Genomic DNA, 16339 nt, shown 5'->3' on the forward strand with positions numbered 1-16339 from the left:
GACTCACAAGAAGCAATAATGGAAAGAAAAAATTGGATGAGAAACACACAAGAACAAAACTGTCCCCACAGAAAATCAAATCAATAACATGGCAGCCAAACTTAATATGCAGAACAAAGTGATGGAAATTGTGAGACAGAAATGACACACAGAGAGAACTGAAAATGAGATACAACTGTAAAAACAAAACAGAATTAATGGAAAGGAAGCAATAATCAAAGATAAAGTTAATAATTTTTAAAAAGCCGTTATAGGCAACATTTTCGAATTACAAAGAATCAAATGAATTATTAAAACTAAAGAGTTCTGGTAAAGTAGCCAATTCCGAGACAAAAGTAAAAAATGTACCAGAAATTACCATTTAGAAAATATAATAGGGAAGAACAATCTCATTCACAAAAGTAACAAAAAAACATTAAACACGTAGGAACAACCTTGACAAAAAGTGTGACCAACTGCACAGGAAGAAAACAGAGGCAAGAAATAAGGCACGTATTACAAGAAGTATGTAATACTTCATTTACCCCTGACAGCAAAATAGAGACAACAAAATAGACAACAAAATAGATTAAAAGAAAACTAGAAAAAATTTAGGTTAATAGTTATCAGATCTTAGAATAAGGAAATTTTTCTAAGTAAAAAGTAAAGCAAAGGAAAACATCAATTTAATTTCATAAAGATTTAATCTTCTATATGCTAAAAAAATGTAAGAACGTAATTGGCATACAGAATAAAATATTTGTAACAACTTTTACCAATAAAATTCATAAAAGAAAAAACACAGCATAAGAAACAAAAACTAAAACAAGAAAGCATATTTTCCCACATAATGAGTATCTTTTAGTAACAGAAGTCCACGTTGGTGAGCAAGTGATGAAACAGGCCTCACACTTGTGCTGGGAGGGACTTGACAGTTGCCCTCTGAAGGGATATTTGGAGACTCTCAAAAATGTACATCCAATGACTGGTCAGTGCGGGGCACAGGGCCACCTGTTTGCCCCACGAGTCAGCAGTGAAGGCTCCTCTTGCTCCAGAAGTGCCTGAGGCTGAGGCCACCGCAGGCCTGGTCCGCCACCCTGCTGCTCCCTCCCATGGTCCCTCCATCCAGAATTCCAGATGCTGGTCTTGGGGGCACCAGAGTTTAGCTGCGCCCTCCAATCACCCTCTCACAGTCTTCCTGGGGAATCCCACCTGCTATTTCTTCTGCCTTTTATACAATTTGTATTATTTTTAGATAAAGAAAAAAACATTAAACAAACAAACCCAAAGGAAAATGTGGTCAGGGAGCAGGGAGTTCCCCCAGACCTGCCCCTCTGAACATCCCCCAACATGTCCAGCAGCCTCGGCTCACACCAAGCCTTGCTGCCCAAATTCCCTGAACCTCATGGCTTCTTGTGTACCCTTCTGGTGGCTCGGGATAACCATGGCCAGTCTGGACAGCCCTGTTGAAAATCAAAGCTAAAGCTGGACCAGGGCCACTTATAGGTGGGCTGTCAGCCCAGTGCTCAACAAAAGTGGAAGAGCAAAGAGTTCAACCCAGTGGCAGCTTAAATCAAGTATTTTCTTGCAGAAGAAACTTCTGCTGATATGAACCACAGACGGCTTTGTCTGTAAAGGAGTATTAACATAGTCATTTATAAAACTAATATGGAAGCAAATGTGACTTCCATCATAATGCACACACACTGCAGAATTGCATTATGGAAATAGAATACCAAATTGATGACTTGACCTCGGGGCCCAGCCTATTCTAGATGAAGATGACTTCTGAAATGAAATTTTTGCTATAATTTGCTCTTGCTTTTGCTAAAAGGTTGAAGGCATTTCTATTCCAACCTAGTATGAATAACATTAATTTCATAGCCTTACCCACATCTTCTTAAATACATTTATCTTCACCAAGTAAAGTTATATTGATTTTAAATATACGTATATTTCTTTCTAGTAAACTAGTGGGCCCACAGCTAAGAGACCATTTTTGTAACATACACACATTTACTAAGAGTTCCTTTACTCAATCTCTTCAGAGGAAAAAATATACCAGCTACCACAGAATCAAATAAAGTCTGTCTCTCCTGGCACAGATAACTGGTTGATTTTTTGTTTGGGGATTGCTGTTTTCTGCTGATGAATTAAGGTGACTCATCCATCTTTGAAATGGAGAATATATCGCAATGTAGCCAATTCCCAACAAATGAAAGTTAAAGAAGGAACAGAACTCAGGAACACTCAGATAAATAACAATCATGTTTCAGACCAGTCGCTTGAAGAGTAGAGACCAGCTTGGCAACAAAAGAATGAAAACATTCTTCACCTGGGCAAAAGTCAGGACCCCTGTCAACCCAGAGCATGAGGAAGAAGGCTCCTATCTCTCTGTGGCTCGCCTTGTAACCAAGCCCAACATTCTGTCCTGCAGCATCCAGTAACTATGCAGTAAGTGAGTGAGGAATGAGATGCTTATGTGGGTGGTGTTGGGCTGGACACTGAAGAAACCAGCAAACACAACAACTGGTTGCACTCCAGGAAAAATACAGTAATGACAATACCAACATTTATGCACCAGGCACCTGAGTCAGTGCTTCACACAACTAATCCTTTATCTTGAGATAGGTACAGTTATTTATCCCCATCTTCAGAGGAAGAGATGGAGTCTGACCCTGAGCGCTTCACTCAGGGTCCTAGCAATAGCTCTAGGGAAGAGCTGGCTTTCAAACGCTGCCTGTCTGGTCTGCAGGCTCTTTTGCTGAGAATAAGAAGCCATACCCCAACAGACCATTGGAAATGGAAATTAAAACCACTATGTGATCCCACCACATACCAACTAGAGTGGCTAACACTAAAAAGACAGAAAACACTGCTGACGAGAGTGCAGAGCTGACTGATGCACTCGCATTCCTGGTAAAACAGGACAGATGACCACTTTGGGGAACAATTTGCAGTTCTTAAAAGATAAACATACCCCTACCCAGTAACCCAGCAATTCCACTCCCAGATGTTTACCCAAGAGAATGAAAACATATGTCCATAAAAATAATTGCACAAGAACATTCAGAAAAACTTTATTCATAAGAGCCAAAAACTGAAAAAAGAAAAGAAATATCCATCAACCTGAAAACAGATTTGACGATGTGATGTACGCATAGAATGGAGTACCTCTTAGCAATAAACAGGAGCCACTGAGACAGGAAATCACGTGGATGGCTCTCTGGGCCATTACGCTGAGTGACAGAAGCAGGAAGAAGAAAACGCACCCAGCAGAAATCCACTCAGAGAAGTCGTTTCCTGGGTGGGGCTGAGGTGTTGACAGGAAAGAAGCGTAAGGAAACTTCCAGATGATTTAAGTGTCCTGTGTCTCAACAGACGAGGGGTGACGTGGCATGTGCATCTGCCAAAACTCAAAACTGTGCACTCGGAACGCTCTGGTTCCCACTGTATGAAAATTTAATGGAAAATGTGAACAACAAATAATGAAAGATGGGGAAAGATGAAGACAATCCCTTCCGGCTTAAAATCAAAAAAGCAGAAAGGCAGAGCCTGGCAGTACCTGGCTGTGCAGAGAACTGGTTAGACAGGAAACCCGCGCATGGAGGAAGGGTTTACAACAGTTGCGCTGCTCTAGAACCTGGCTCTCGAGGCTGAAGTTGAAGGTGTAAGCCAAGCTCCCCTTGGCAGTGAGGCCACGGTTGACGTTCAGAGCACACGTGTCAGAAAAGAGCCAGCACATGCCAGGCAGGGGCTCGCATCCTCCCCTAGGAAGTCATTCGGGCTCTCACAGCAGGGCCTGGAGGGGAGACATGTGGGCACCGGGCGCAAGGTGCCCCGAGGGGCAGGCAACGCACTAGAGGGTCTGCTCCCCTGGACTCTCTTTGCTCATGCATTCCTTCACTCACCAAACACTGACAGAGTGCCAGGGGGCGGGCACTGCTGGGGGTCAGGCATAGCTCCAGGCACTGTGAACCCTGCGGAGAACATGGGCAATGTCTCTGCGTCTGCGGCAGGTGGTCTAGAAGAATGTGGAGAGCAACCAGGCACAGAACAGCTAGCGAGGTTAAAGCCAGTAGTACCAGGGATCCGAAAAATGATCCTTTCTCTTCCTAAACCCCACAGACATTAAATCCATCAAAAACTACAATTTTCCCTGAGAAGATCATCATGAATATGGTTACAACTAGATAGTCTGTTAATAAAATCTGCCCATATTCTCATATCCAAGATAGGGAAATAGTTAAGTTTAAAATGTCTTGGCATTCATCAAAGAAGAGTTGTGATGGCAAATAACACATGAAAAGGTGGTCACCATCATCATTCATAAGACATTAAAACCACAATAAGATACCACTACAGGCCCACCAGATGGAGGGGAAAGCTCACAATACAGTGCTGGCAAGGAGTAGACCCACCGGCACTCTCACACTTCACTGGGGGGAGCGTCAAACGCTGCAGCTGCTTTGGAACACCTTCACCCCTCTCTTATAAAATTACACACGCACTTTCCACATGACCCAGCAATTGTCCTCCTGGTTATTTATCCAAGAGAAATGAAAATATGTGTTTATACAAAAATCGTATGCCACTGTTTATTACAGCTTTATTCATAACAATGAACACTGGAAACAATCCAAATGTCCACAACTAGTGAATGGATAAAAAAAATACAGCCCATCCACACAATGCAACACCACTTTGCCATAAAAAGAGATGAGCTGCTGATACTTACAATGATATGTGTGACTCTCAAAAGCATTATGATGAGTGAAGGGAACCAGACATGGCAGGCCACATGCTGCGGGAGTCCATTTACACAACACTGTGACACAGACAACACTGCAGGCACAGAAGTCAGGTCAGAGGTTGCTGGGCTCGGGTGCAGGGGGCGGGGGATGGGGAGCTGACTACAAAGGGACATGGGGAAACTTGGGAATGACATAAGCATTATAAGTATTGCCTGTGGTGTTGGCTGTATGACTGTACACATTTCTCCAAACTCATCAAACTGTGTACTTAAGAAACAATGAATTTTACTGTTTACAAATTATATTATTATATAAATAAACCTGACTTAAAAGTAAATAAACTGCATTGGTTATTCTGTCTCAGAAAATATTGTTAGCAACTCTAAAAGACCTTGACAATGTTTTTTTTTTACTTAATCAAACCCCCTAGTAGTTTGGGCTCTGTGTTCCCATCTACTTCTTGGTGACCCCCTCACTGTGGGCCAGCTGTGAGCTGAGCCCAATCTCTGGTCCCTCAGGGTGGGACACATTTGTAGACAGCTGGACAAGCCTCAGCGACTCTGGAAGGCCCTCTAGAAGCAGCTGTGCAGGGTCAAGATGTGGAGGAAGGCAAGCAAGGACCCAAGGCCATGTCCTAGGGTTGATGGCAGGCCCCTGGGATCACAGACACTTGTTTTGAAAACCAACCCCGGAGTTATGACCCTGGTCAAGCCACACAGCCTCTCTAAGTTTTTAGTTTTTAATGTAAGGTAGGTGAAACTGCACTGAATCGAAAAGTCCTTTAAATGCTAGTCTTCTCGCTCCTCCTCACTCCCCCTTTTCTCTCCTCAGGAAATCACCAAGAAGAGAAGAGATGCATAAATCTTTTTCTGGAGAAAGAACTTTTTCTCTCTCACTCTATTCTCTTATATTAATAAATGATACATAATCCCTTCAATATCCTGAGAGTATATTAATGTTTATCATTACAGGCTACCTAGAGAATATTAATGTGTATATTAATATATCAGGGTACCCTTGAAGACACACCTCCTGAATTGAACATCTGACAAAAGTTCAAAAGACAGACCTAATGTAAAATTCCTATTAAACTGCTTTGAAGAATTATTTTTATAACTCATTCAAAAAAGTAATCAGAGGCAAAAGTGGCAGATGGATTAAGGTATTTCTTTTCCATTACTGAAAGTATCTGTTAGATATGATCTACGGAACCAATATTTGCTTCAGAACACAGCAATGATGTAAATATCACCCCTATAACAAAACAGAAAATAACAAATACTTAAAATTTTAAAGTACAATCTTCTCAAGAAGAGCTCGCTCTCAGCCCCCTGTAGTTGTCGATTTAAGGTGCAGAGTTTTGTCTGTGCATGTGCTCTCAATTTCTTATTAATTACATGGACTCAGAGATGTTAAATATCCCACAGAGAATCCAAGAAATGATTTTAAAAGTTAACCAGTCAGACTGTCAGAAGTTTAATTTGAAGTTCAAGAGCCAAGAATACTCTAAATAGAGTCATCAAAACGGAAGGGCAATAGAAGAACTTTAAATTGTTAGGAAAGAAAGGTATTGATCTATATTCAAGTGCCAGAAGAGTGTGAATTTAAAGAACACCAATGAGAGAAGAGGACAGGGAGACCAAGCTGGGCACAGCACTCTCTCAAGTTGAATCATCTTTCTTGTCAAGTTTATGTCTTGAGAAGAGATGCACAGACATCGATAAGCAATGGTCATTAATATTTTTTAAATCCTTTGACATTTGAGAATTACTATTATCCATAAAGTCTGAGTATATTGAAGGAATTTGACTTGGCTGGAATCCTTTGTTTTAAAAGGCTCCCTATTTTGGATTGTTACTTTCTGTTGAGAACTCTGACTCTGAACATTTTCAGAGAAAAGAACAACATTTTAAATCAAGAATGTGAGGGCCAGCCCTGGTGGCCTAGCAGTTAAGTTTGGCATGTTCCACTTCAGTGGCCCAGGTTCAGTTCCTGGGTGCAGACCTACACCACTCGTCTGTCAGTGGCCATGCTGTGGCAGAGGCTCACATTTAAAAAAAAGAGGAAGACTGGCAACAGATGCTAACTCAGGGTGAATCTTTCTCAGTGAAAAAATAAATAAAAAATAAATTAAGAACATGAGTGATTTTACAAATAAGAGATCATAGCAAACATTAAATTTCATTGGAATCACTCTAAGTATCTCCTGTCTCTATCATTGATCATCCACACCTGTTCTAATGATTTATCTGTGCTGACTATCTTGCATCCGCCTTTCTCATTCAACAGTATTTGACGTGTATATGTCCAATGACATCATCCACAGAGCAGCACTCGGAGGTCACTGTGTAGGAGAAAGACCTGGCCAAGGCTATGCAGTGTCACACTTTCTCAAAGCAGAACAGAGAAGTCCACTAATTTTGAGGATTCACGGTAGCCTGGAAACGAGACAGGACCTCTCAACCACTTTCCACCATGTCTCTTGGCAGCACAAACAACATTGGAAACTCCTACCCAAGCTGCTAGGACCACGGGCTGTAAAAGCTATTAATTTAGGACTGCAGAAGCAATGATCCAGTTTCCAAAGGTTTTTCCTACCAAGCTCAGTTACCCATAGTGAGGGGGAGGGTCTCTTAACAGTTAGAGATCTCTGCAACATAGACCAAAGTGCACAACATGAATACTGAGGAAGAACACTGCTTAAATCAAGACAAATGAGTTTTAAATAATAGAACCCTAATTCAGAGGAGAGATTAAGCCAGAAATGTGTTTGTGGGAAACAGTGAGCCTTCACTTTATCAAAAATCACTCCAAACTCTATATGCTTAAGTAAGGCCCATCTGTATTTTTAAAATCAATTTCATTTACCAAAAACTGATTATACCTAACTCGTGGATATGCCTTTATTGTAAAAGGTACAGACAAGAAGGACTAATTCTCAAAAGACATCTTCATGAGTCCAAGCTCAAACAAACATAATTTATATTAGCACATAACTATGCAGTGAATGGGTTTTGCTGATCAATAATGTCGCCTCCACATCCTCATAGCAGTGGCATTCACTGGAGTGCTACTTTAAGAGTCCAGGATGAGGTTTTCTTCTTTCTGAGTTTCCATTTCTTACTCTCTGCCAATGCCCTCGGAATATTGAACAGGAAGATGAGACAACTTATTCTTTTCTGGTAATACAGACAAGAACCAAGTTCTTCCGCATAGGCCAACACTCTTTGAGTCCCATGATAACAAAAGCTGCTTTCCTATAAAGTCCTGGGGGCAGCTCCAGAGACCAGAGTCCTGGTATCCTGTTTTGCTGCTTTTCAATTAAGGCAACACTTCATAGAGAATCTTGTTTTTACTTGCACCCATGAAAATTCACTCTGATGAAATTTCAGCTTTGAAGGGATTTGAAGAAACACTAAAGGTAAACACAAAACAACCAAAGCAGAATTCACTTCTGTTTTTATTTCCATGAAAACCATCTCATTGTATGCCAATCAAAGAGAGCTGTTTGGAGGCAATCAAATGGAAAATCACAAACTTGCCTGGGCAAACATGAAACATCCTGCTTAACCGAAAATCAGAGCCACTACCATCAGGATCATAATACCATTGTTCTCAGTGATTAGAATGCCAAATTATTTAGTCTTTCATTTTCAAGTTTCAGAAAATGTCCTTTTCCGGGTAACAGTGGCCAAGAATTACTGATGCCACCACGCTGAGGTTTTGTTGAGATATTGCATGGTGACATCTGTGGGCAGCCCCTGAGCCAAGAAGGTCCTACACCATCAGATCAGAGGTAACTCTGTCCTCTAAGATGGGGATGGACCAGGATTATGACACTGGCCATCCAGGCAGTGTCCAAATAGGAAAATGAAGAGAAACTTGAGGCCGTTCTCCTGAAAATTCAGATCACCTGTTTCCTATCAAAATTGCTCCCAAAGTTAAGTGTGCTTTAAAGTACTCCTATCAAAGATTTCTGCCCCCAAATTTGATAGAAAAATTTCCATTTCTTTGTTTTGCCTACACTTACTGGGCTATGGTGGGGCTCAGTACTGCTCCACAGCACTGGTTCTGAGCATGGTGACCTCTCCACTTCGTGAGGGCAGCACTTCATTCCAGCTCATTCTTCTCACCCCATGGGATAATAACCCAGGAAACCCTCACAGCAACCTCGACACAACTACAGACACTATAAAGTGCTCGATCCAAGAATGAGGTCAGATGAGTCTTTTGAGATGCAATTCTGTCTTAGCCTTTGATTAAAACAATCCCTCAATCCTCAGTACATACTGTAAGAAAAACAACCCCCATCACCAAATGTAAATTTACAATCTGCCAACTGTCATGTGGAGGTGATAAACATGTCCCAGCCCTCTGGGTTCTCTATCTCTGCAATCAACATCGCTTCTGCAGCTACTGCTGGTGTTTGGGACAAAGATGATATTGGGAGTGATTTTTTATTGTTGTTTTCCTTATTTTTCATGTTTTTAGAGTGAGGTGTATTAGATGTATTACAAGGGGAATTAAATACAATTTGGAGAAACTGGAACACTCTTATGCTATTTTGGAGCTCTCTCATCTATTGCACATATATTTCTGTAGTTGGTTGATATTTCATTGTGGTTTTATGAGTGTTTTTCTTTTCCTCCAACAATATCTATTACTAAATTGATCACAAAAGTCTGATGGATTCTTCTAGGATGGTCAGCCTCCACTCCAGCCTTACCCTTCTTCCTGGTGTTGGTGTAGACCCGCAGCACATCAATTTACACAGGTTTAGAATGTACTTTTCCACTTGTTTGTAATATTCTCCCCACACCAAGGAAAAGAGACAAGAAATTTATCCATCATAAAGAATCTATGTCTGAGTGCACTAATCATGCCCAAGCATTCCTTGCATCACAAGTAAACCCAGAGCATCTTTCTCCTCCACCCTCCCCCTCAACTGGTTCTGCTGCAGCAGTGGTTGGGATTCTTTAGTTGCAAAAGCAACAAAACACCATCCCCAGTCTGAACTGAACACAGTAATGTTAGTCCTGTGTGACTGAGACCTCACAAGTCAGGTATAGACTTCTGTCGTGTAGATGTCGACAAGGAGCACGCTTGTCCACCTCGAGCAAGGCAGCGTAGCAACCCACTCATCCTTCTGGAGGACTGTTACCTGATTCATTAATACGTTCTCTACTGAAAGCCTCTGTCTCTCCTGCTCTCTTCCATTTAGAGGAATGCAGTCTTTCACCTCTACTTGACATCTCAAGTCTCATGAGCAAAGCCAGGATGAACAAATATCTTAATGGCACGGGGGAAGTTCTTCCTGAAAACCGCATTCACCCAGCCAAGCTCATCTCTGCCAAGTGCCCCATAAAGCAAGTCTGAAAAATTCCACCTGGCATGGACGCCCCATCACGTACACTCTCAGCCAGCAGCTCATTCTTTTCCTGGTCCCACAGCAGCCTAACTGATTCTAGCTCGTTCCCTCACATTCCAAGTGAACAAGTGAGCTTCACTGAGGAATATCCAAGACCCCTGCCTCTCTGGCATTAGAGAGGGCCCATAACTTCTCATCATCCCCACTACCGCATCCTAATATTCAAATCAGAGGCTTGGGTGCCAGGCCAAATTGTGAACTTCAACATGGAATCCACACAGCAGGAAGGGCCATAAAGGGCTGCTCTATTTATTTTACTTATTTTCACTCACGCAAATGGCAGCTGGCACGTCACATCCCCTCTACATTTGTTCTCATCTTTTGGCTTTGGCTCTGCTGTCCCTAGCATGGGCAAGTCCTTCTTCTCTCTGCCCATCTAGAGCCTTCTTGGTCTTCCAAAGCCAACTCCAGCCTTGCCCACCCATGGCTGCTAAAGCCCAGTCATCTCCCCTTTCATGAGCCCTGAGACACTCATTCTCCTTTCACTCATTAGGACATGATGATAAAGCACTTTATATTGCTAACTCCCTCAAGATGTATGTCTTAAGTATTAAAAACAAAAACAAAAATACTGGCAATTTCCAAAAGCACAGTCTGAGATTATTTTCCCCAAAACCAAATACGTGGTGTCTCTTCCCACACCATTTCTCTGTTTCTCTGACACCAACTGGATGTTCAACAATTTAATCAATTCCGACTGCATTGAATTAATCAAATCAAATCAATAGTGGAGTTACTGCAGACACCACAGGTTAAGGACTCAGCCCCAAAAGACCGCCTCCCACTTCAGACACCAGTCATAAGTCCCATGGTACGCAAACTTCTAATGGACGGGCTGTAAGTCAGGGCTTCCCATGCCCCTCTCCTCAGGTCCAGTAATTTGCTAGAAAGGCTCACAGAACTCAGTAAAGTACTTCACTTACTAGATTACCAGTTTATTATGAAGGGTACAGCTCAGGAACAGCCGGATGCAGGAGAGGCACAGGGCCAGGCACGTGGGTCGGGGAGCTCCCATGTGCTCTCCAGGCACCCCCCTCCCAGCACCTCCAGTGTTCAACAGCCCAGAAGCTCTCCAATCTGTTGTTTAGGGGTTTTTATGGAGGTGCCATTACATAGGCATGATTGATTAAATCATCTGCCATTGGTGACTAATTCAACCTCAGCCCCTCTCTTCTCTCCGGAGGTCAGGGGGTGGGACTGAAAGTTCCAATCCTCTAATCATGCTGTGGTCTTTCTGGGGACCAGCCCCCATCCTGAAGCCATACGGGGGTCCCCAGCCATCTCATTAGCACACAGAAGACACTCTTATGTATCACTCAGAGATTCCAATGGTTCTAAGAGCTGCGTGGTCCAGTAAGGGAGGGCGACCTGATGCTGGACCCCAGAGGCTTGGTGGTCAGTAGAGGTGGGGCAGGAGCTGCACTCCAGGTAAAGCGAGGACAAAAATGAGGACACCTTCAGGCCACACCACTCCTACCAGAAGTGGGTTCCTGGGAATTGGCACCGGGACAGACAAGAGCCCTACTGTGAGCTAAGACCAGCCTTGGTCAGGTCCTGGACTGACAGACAGCGAAGTCCCCTTGGGCAGTTACAGGGGGGTTATGATGGGCATTTCAGGGCCGGTCGATGCAGGGAAGCCTTGCAGAGACAACACTGCACCTGGTGGGTTGTGAGGGTCAGTGAGGGGTACACCCAGAAAGGGGGTTGTGTGGACAGGGCTGACCTTTCACCAAGGGACAAGAGCCTGGCTCGGCACCCCAAAGAGAGGGAACTGGGGGGACATGCTGGGGAGGTGGGGGACACTTGGTGGGAGCACCAGCTCACCAGGGTCCATCTCTGCATCACCAACGGCTGTGAACATGGGAAGCTGAAAGCAGAAGGTATCCACACACTGCAAGACAGGGCCTCATCTCAGAATTAGTGTCTGAATAACATGGGGAACAAAACCAACTAATCTCTTAATACATCAGCTCGCATGAGAAGTGTAAAGTGGGGGTCTGGCCCCATTGCATAAGGGTTGGGTTTGGCGCTTCTGCTTCAGTGGCCCAGGTTTGTGGGTTCAGATTCTGGGCATGGACCTACACCACTCATTGGTAACCATGCTGTGGCAGCAACCCACACACAAAATAGAGAAATATTAGCACAGATGTTAGCTCAGGGCGAGTCTTCCTCAAGCAAAAGAAAAGGAGGATTGGCAACAGATGTTAGCTCAGGGCCAATCTTCCTCAGCAAAAAAAAAAAAAAAAGGGGGGGGGGCCTGGCCCAGTGGCATAGCAGTTAAGTTTGCATGCTTTACTTCAGCAGCCCAGGGTTCACCTGTCCAGATCCCAGTCATGGACCTACACACCACTATCAAGTCATGCTGCAGCAGGTGTCCCACATATAAAATAGAGGGACATGGGCACAGATGTTAGCTCAGGGGTAATCTTCCTCAAAAGAAAAAGCAGAACGTGGGGGCTCACCCATTTCTCCAGTACTGTCTGGGTATGCATGGCTCCACCAGACACTCCTCTTGCTGTGAGAAGGGCCTCCTGCTGCCGGGTCACAGAAAGACATCTCCAGTCAGTTAAGAGTCCCAGGTGGCAGCCCACGTCGGGGTGGGACTGCCCCAGTGCCTGCTCAGCATTGGGGTCACTGGCCTGTGTCAGTGTGACTCAGTCCGCTAGGACCCCATCACATGGAGACGCTGCAGAAAGGTAGAGTTTCTCTACATCAAACCACAAAGATACAAAGCTGAGCCCGGGACTCTGCCGGTGCCTCCGCCCTGGTTTTCAGGTCACGTTCCTAAGCCACCTCACATGTCTCGGAGGCTGTCTCCCCCACACAGCCACTTGGGTGGAACTTGGAGAATACCTTTCTTCCATTAAGGCAGAAAGTGTGATGAGGACACAGGGCTGGCAGCGGGACTGTGCTCTGCAACTGTCCAGATGCATGGCCTCATCTGGGACAAACTGCTTAACCTTTCTCAACCTCCCCACAGTCTTCTCATTGTAATGGTGCAGAAAGCCCTGCCCTAACAAGAGAGGGATGTCATCTAGGGGTGCTCGACTACATTAGTTCCCTCTCCAAGGGCCCTGGAAAAGAAGGAGGAACCATCCTCATCCTTGTCTTCGTAGGGGCTTCCTGTACCCCAAAGAGAATCCTGGTCACACTCATTAATTTTTACCAGAAAGGAGAGGGGCCAGAAAGAGAACAGAGCTTGGAAACATTCAACACCACAATTTCTAACACCATCTACACCCCCGCCTCCCCCTCACCCCAGTGGCTTCTTTTAGCCTGAAATCCTCAAGTTGAAAATCCTGCAAACATCCAAGAAACCTAAATGCTGTTTAGAAAGGTCAAGTGTACATAGCACAGTCTCCAACTCACACGCTAAGAAATCAAAGTTCAGCCTGGTTTTCTCAAACAAAAGCACTGAGGGGTGCACTGGGGAGTCCATTCTAGGAGCCGCCCTACAAAATGGGCCGTGTGCCAAGCTGGATGCCCTCCGCCCCCCAAACAAACGATGCAGAAACCGTTCACAGTGGGAAAGACAATATTTAGCATGTCATTTGGAGGATTAAAGCATTTCCTGGAGACAATGCACAGGTCTCCTGCTTGGGTGTCTGTGGGGGTTAACACTGCTGTGGATTTCTTACTTTGGTGAATCTGCACCTTGGAACTGAAATTCTTCAAACGTAATTTTCATCAGATAAACTTTCTTGTTTTTCAAAGCAATTTCTCATGGCTTATTGGGTGATTCTTCCAAATGGTGTAATTACTCTAATGGTGTTCATTATAACCTAATTACCTAATACTCGTAAAGACAGAATTATGATGTGTAATTGGACGCACAGCAATAAAGCTCCGGCTCTTCATGACGCAATATCGTTTATTGGCTTCTCAAAAAAGGTATAATGCAGCCTGCATTCAACTTATGTCACCTTCTACAACCTCCCTTCTCCCCAGCCCCAGCACACAACCCCAATCCTAACCAAGGGGTTTCAACAGCTCTGGGAGGGCTCTGCCCCCAGCTCTTTCCCATCAAAACCCTGCAACCTGGGGGAGGCGAAGGCTCACAGGGAGGGCTGGCCCCCTAGAGTCCCAGCCTGTTGAGTACAGACATAGCTGCTAAAATGAAGGTGCACTGGGAGCACAAGAGACGGAAGAGAAAGGCTCCCAAATCCAGAGGAGTCGGAGGTTTCCAAGAGGAGGCAGCATAGAAGAGGAGACCTGAAGACAAGTAGAAATCTTCCAAGTGAAACCCAAGGCCGAGTTCAGGCTGCAGGGCGGGCCCTGCCACGGGTGGTGTTGCCTAGGAGGAGAAACACTGGGCTAAGAGAGGGAACTGCTCAACAGCTCCAAGGGCAGGCAAAGGAGGCCATGCAGAAACTGTGGCCAATGGGCTCTCCTCCAGCCACACATGCCCAAGCCTCCCTCCCACATAGGTACCACCAACCACCAAGCACGCTCTGCTTTGGTGCCACCCCTCAAAGCACAGAAAGGAAATAAGACACAGAAGTCAGCTAAGTGAATAGAGAAACTTTTTCTATTGCAGAAGAAAAATAAACATCAAAACTTCTAATTCCCTGGAAAGGGCAATGAAGACTATAGAGAAGTGACAAAAACAGTGGGTGGGCAGGCTGTGGGAATGGGGTTGCCCCTGCACCTGACTCTCAGGTAAGAGCTGAAGCCTCAGAATCCCACATAGCCCTGGACTGCTGGTGTGTGCAGCTGCCCACTGACAGACTGAACAGATACAGGCGCAGGGCCAGACCATGATGATGTTGGGACAGGAGCCATCAGCCCAGAGGAGCCAGGACTTGGTCAATGACTGCAGCTTCCCTAATTTGGTCCCTGCTTCCAAGTGAGGACCAACCAGAGGAAGCCAAATGCACTCCCCTAATCAATCATATAGGACACTGCTCCCAGTTTGCCCACCTGCAGCCCCAAGACCAGCCATTTCCATCAGGCCCATCTGGGCCTCCCCTTTGCGACCACAAAGTGTCCCTGGCCCTATGCTACAGCCAGTTCAGAATAAGTAGTCTCTGTTTTCATTTGGGTGGTCTTTGTTTATTTCTACTCCCCCTTCCAGGAGCTAGTGTAGGATTAATTCCACCCACTTCTGTGAGAACTGGGGTGGGAGGGTTGCAATACCACAAAGTGGCCACAAGATGGCACCGAGTAAAGTCCTTTACGCCAAACCCCAGGTACCCAGGCTCACCTGATGGGAGGTGTGGGTCTGGCCTTGCCCCGATGGGTCCAGGTGTATCTGCCCCTCAGTCCCCTCCAGATGTGGGGAGGAGGAGCGGGTGTGGGATAGCAGGGGCCTGGTTCCCCCCAGGGCCCAGCCACAGGACACCAAGTAGATAGGAATTCAGTTCCTCCATCTGGCCTTTCACTGGGGTGAGGGCAGGTCCCACCCAGACCACAAGACAGATCCTCTTGTGATGGGCCCAGGAGGGAACAGTTTCAAGCTGCCCAGGAGGTTCCAGCAAGTCCAAGGTGAGCACTGTGGGTGGGTAGCTCTCCCTGCGACACACTTCAGGCTCAGGCTGGCCACAGCAGCCTCCTCCTGCTGGGACCAAGTTGTCCAAGTTCTCAGGCAGAAGAGGAGGCTGGACACTGCCCCTGTACAGCCTGGGGATGCTGCTCCAGGGACAGCCCGGGGACAGCCTGGGGATGCTGCTCCAAGGATAGCCTGGGGACAGCCTGGGGATGCCGCTCCAGGGACAGCCCAGGGACAGCCTGGGGATGCTGCTCCAAGGATAGCCTGGGGACAGCCTGGGGATGCCACTCCAGGGACAGCCTGGGGACAGCCTGGGGATGCTGCTCCAGGGACAGCCCAAGGACAGCCTGGAGATGCTGCTCCAAGGATAGCCTGGGGACAGCGTGGGGATGCTGCTCCAGGGACAGCTTGGGGACAGGGAGGGACAGCCTGGGGACAGCCCAGGGACACTGCTATGGGCCACATGGAAGGTCATTAGGGTCCACAGGGCTGAGCACTCATCTTCCAGGGGAGACACTGTTCCCTACCAGGGCTGGTTCTCACCTGTCAGTATCAAAGGCCTTTAAGCATTTTCACCCAAAAAAGAAGCTGTCTGAAACACAGAATAAAAGCATTGTGTTGAGGTAACGGTTATTATATATACTTTGTTTCAAACATGCAAAATGGTCCAAAACAAAAAGTCCCATGGAA

General features: G+C 45.5%; 1 protein-coding gene and 1 long non-coding RNA gene across 9 annotated transcripts in view; both read right to left on the reverse strand.

Moving 5' to 3' along the window:
* The window catches only part of PTPRN2 (protein tyrosine phosphatase receptor type N2), a 924814-nt gene that overhangs the window by 725725 nt on the left and 182750 nt on the right, over positions 1–16339 (reverse strand). The gene's annotated exons all lie outside the window — the stretch shown is intronic.
* Positions 14015–16252, reverse strand: LOC139083096 (uncharacterized). The gene is made up of 2 exons (XR_011539664.1): positions 16193–16252; positions 14015–14455 (listed from the first exon to the last, which is right to left on the reverse strand). It is a non-coding gene; the product is annotated as an uncharacterized lncRNA (long non-coding RNA).

This window comes from Equus przewalskii, chromosome 4 (genome assembly GCF_037783145.1).
Source record: "Equus przewalskii isolate Varuska chromosome 4, EquPr2, whole genome shotgun sequence".
In the NCBI taxonomy this organism is placed as follows: domain Eukaryota; kingdom Metazoa; phylum Chordata; class Mammalia; order Perissodactyla; family Equidae; genus Equus; species Equus przewalskii.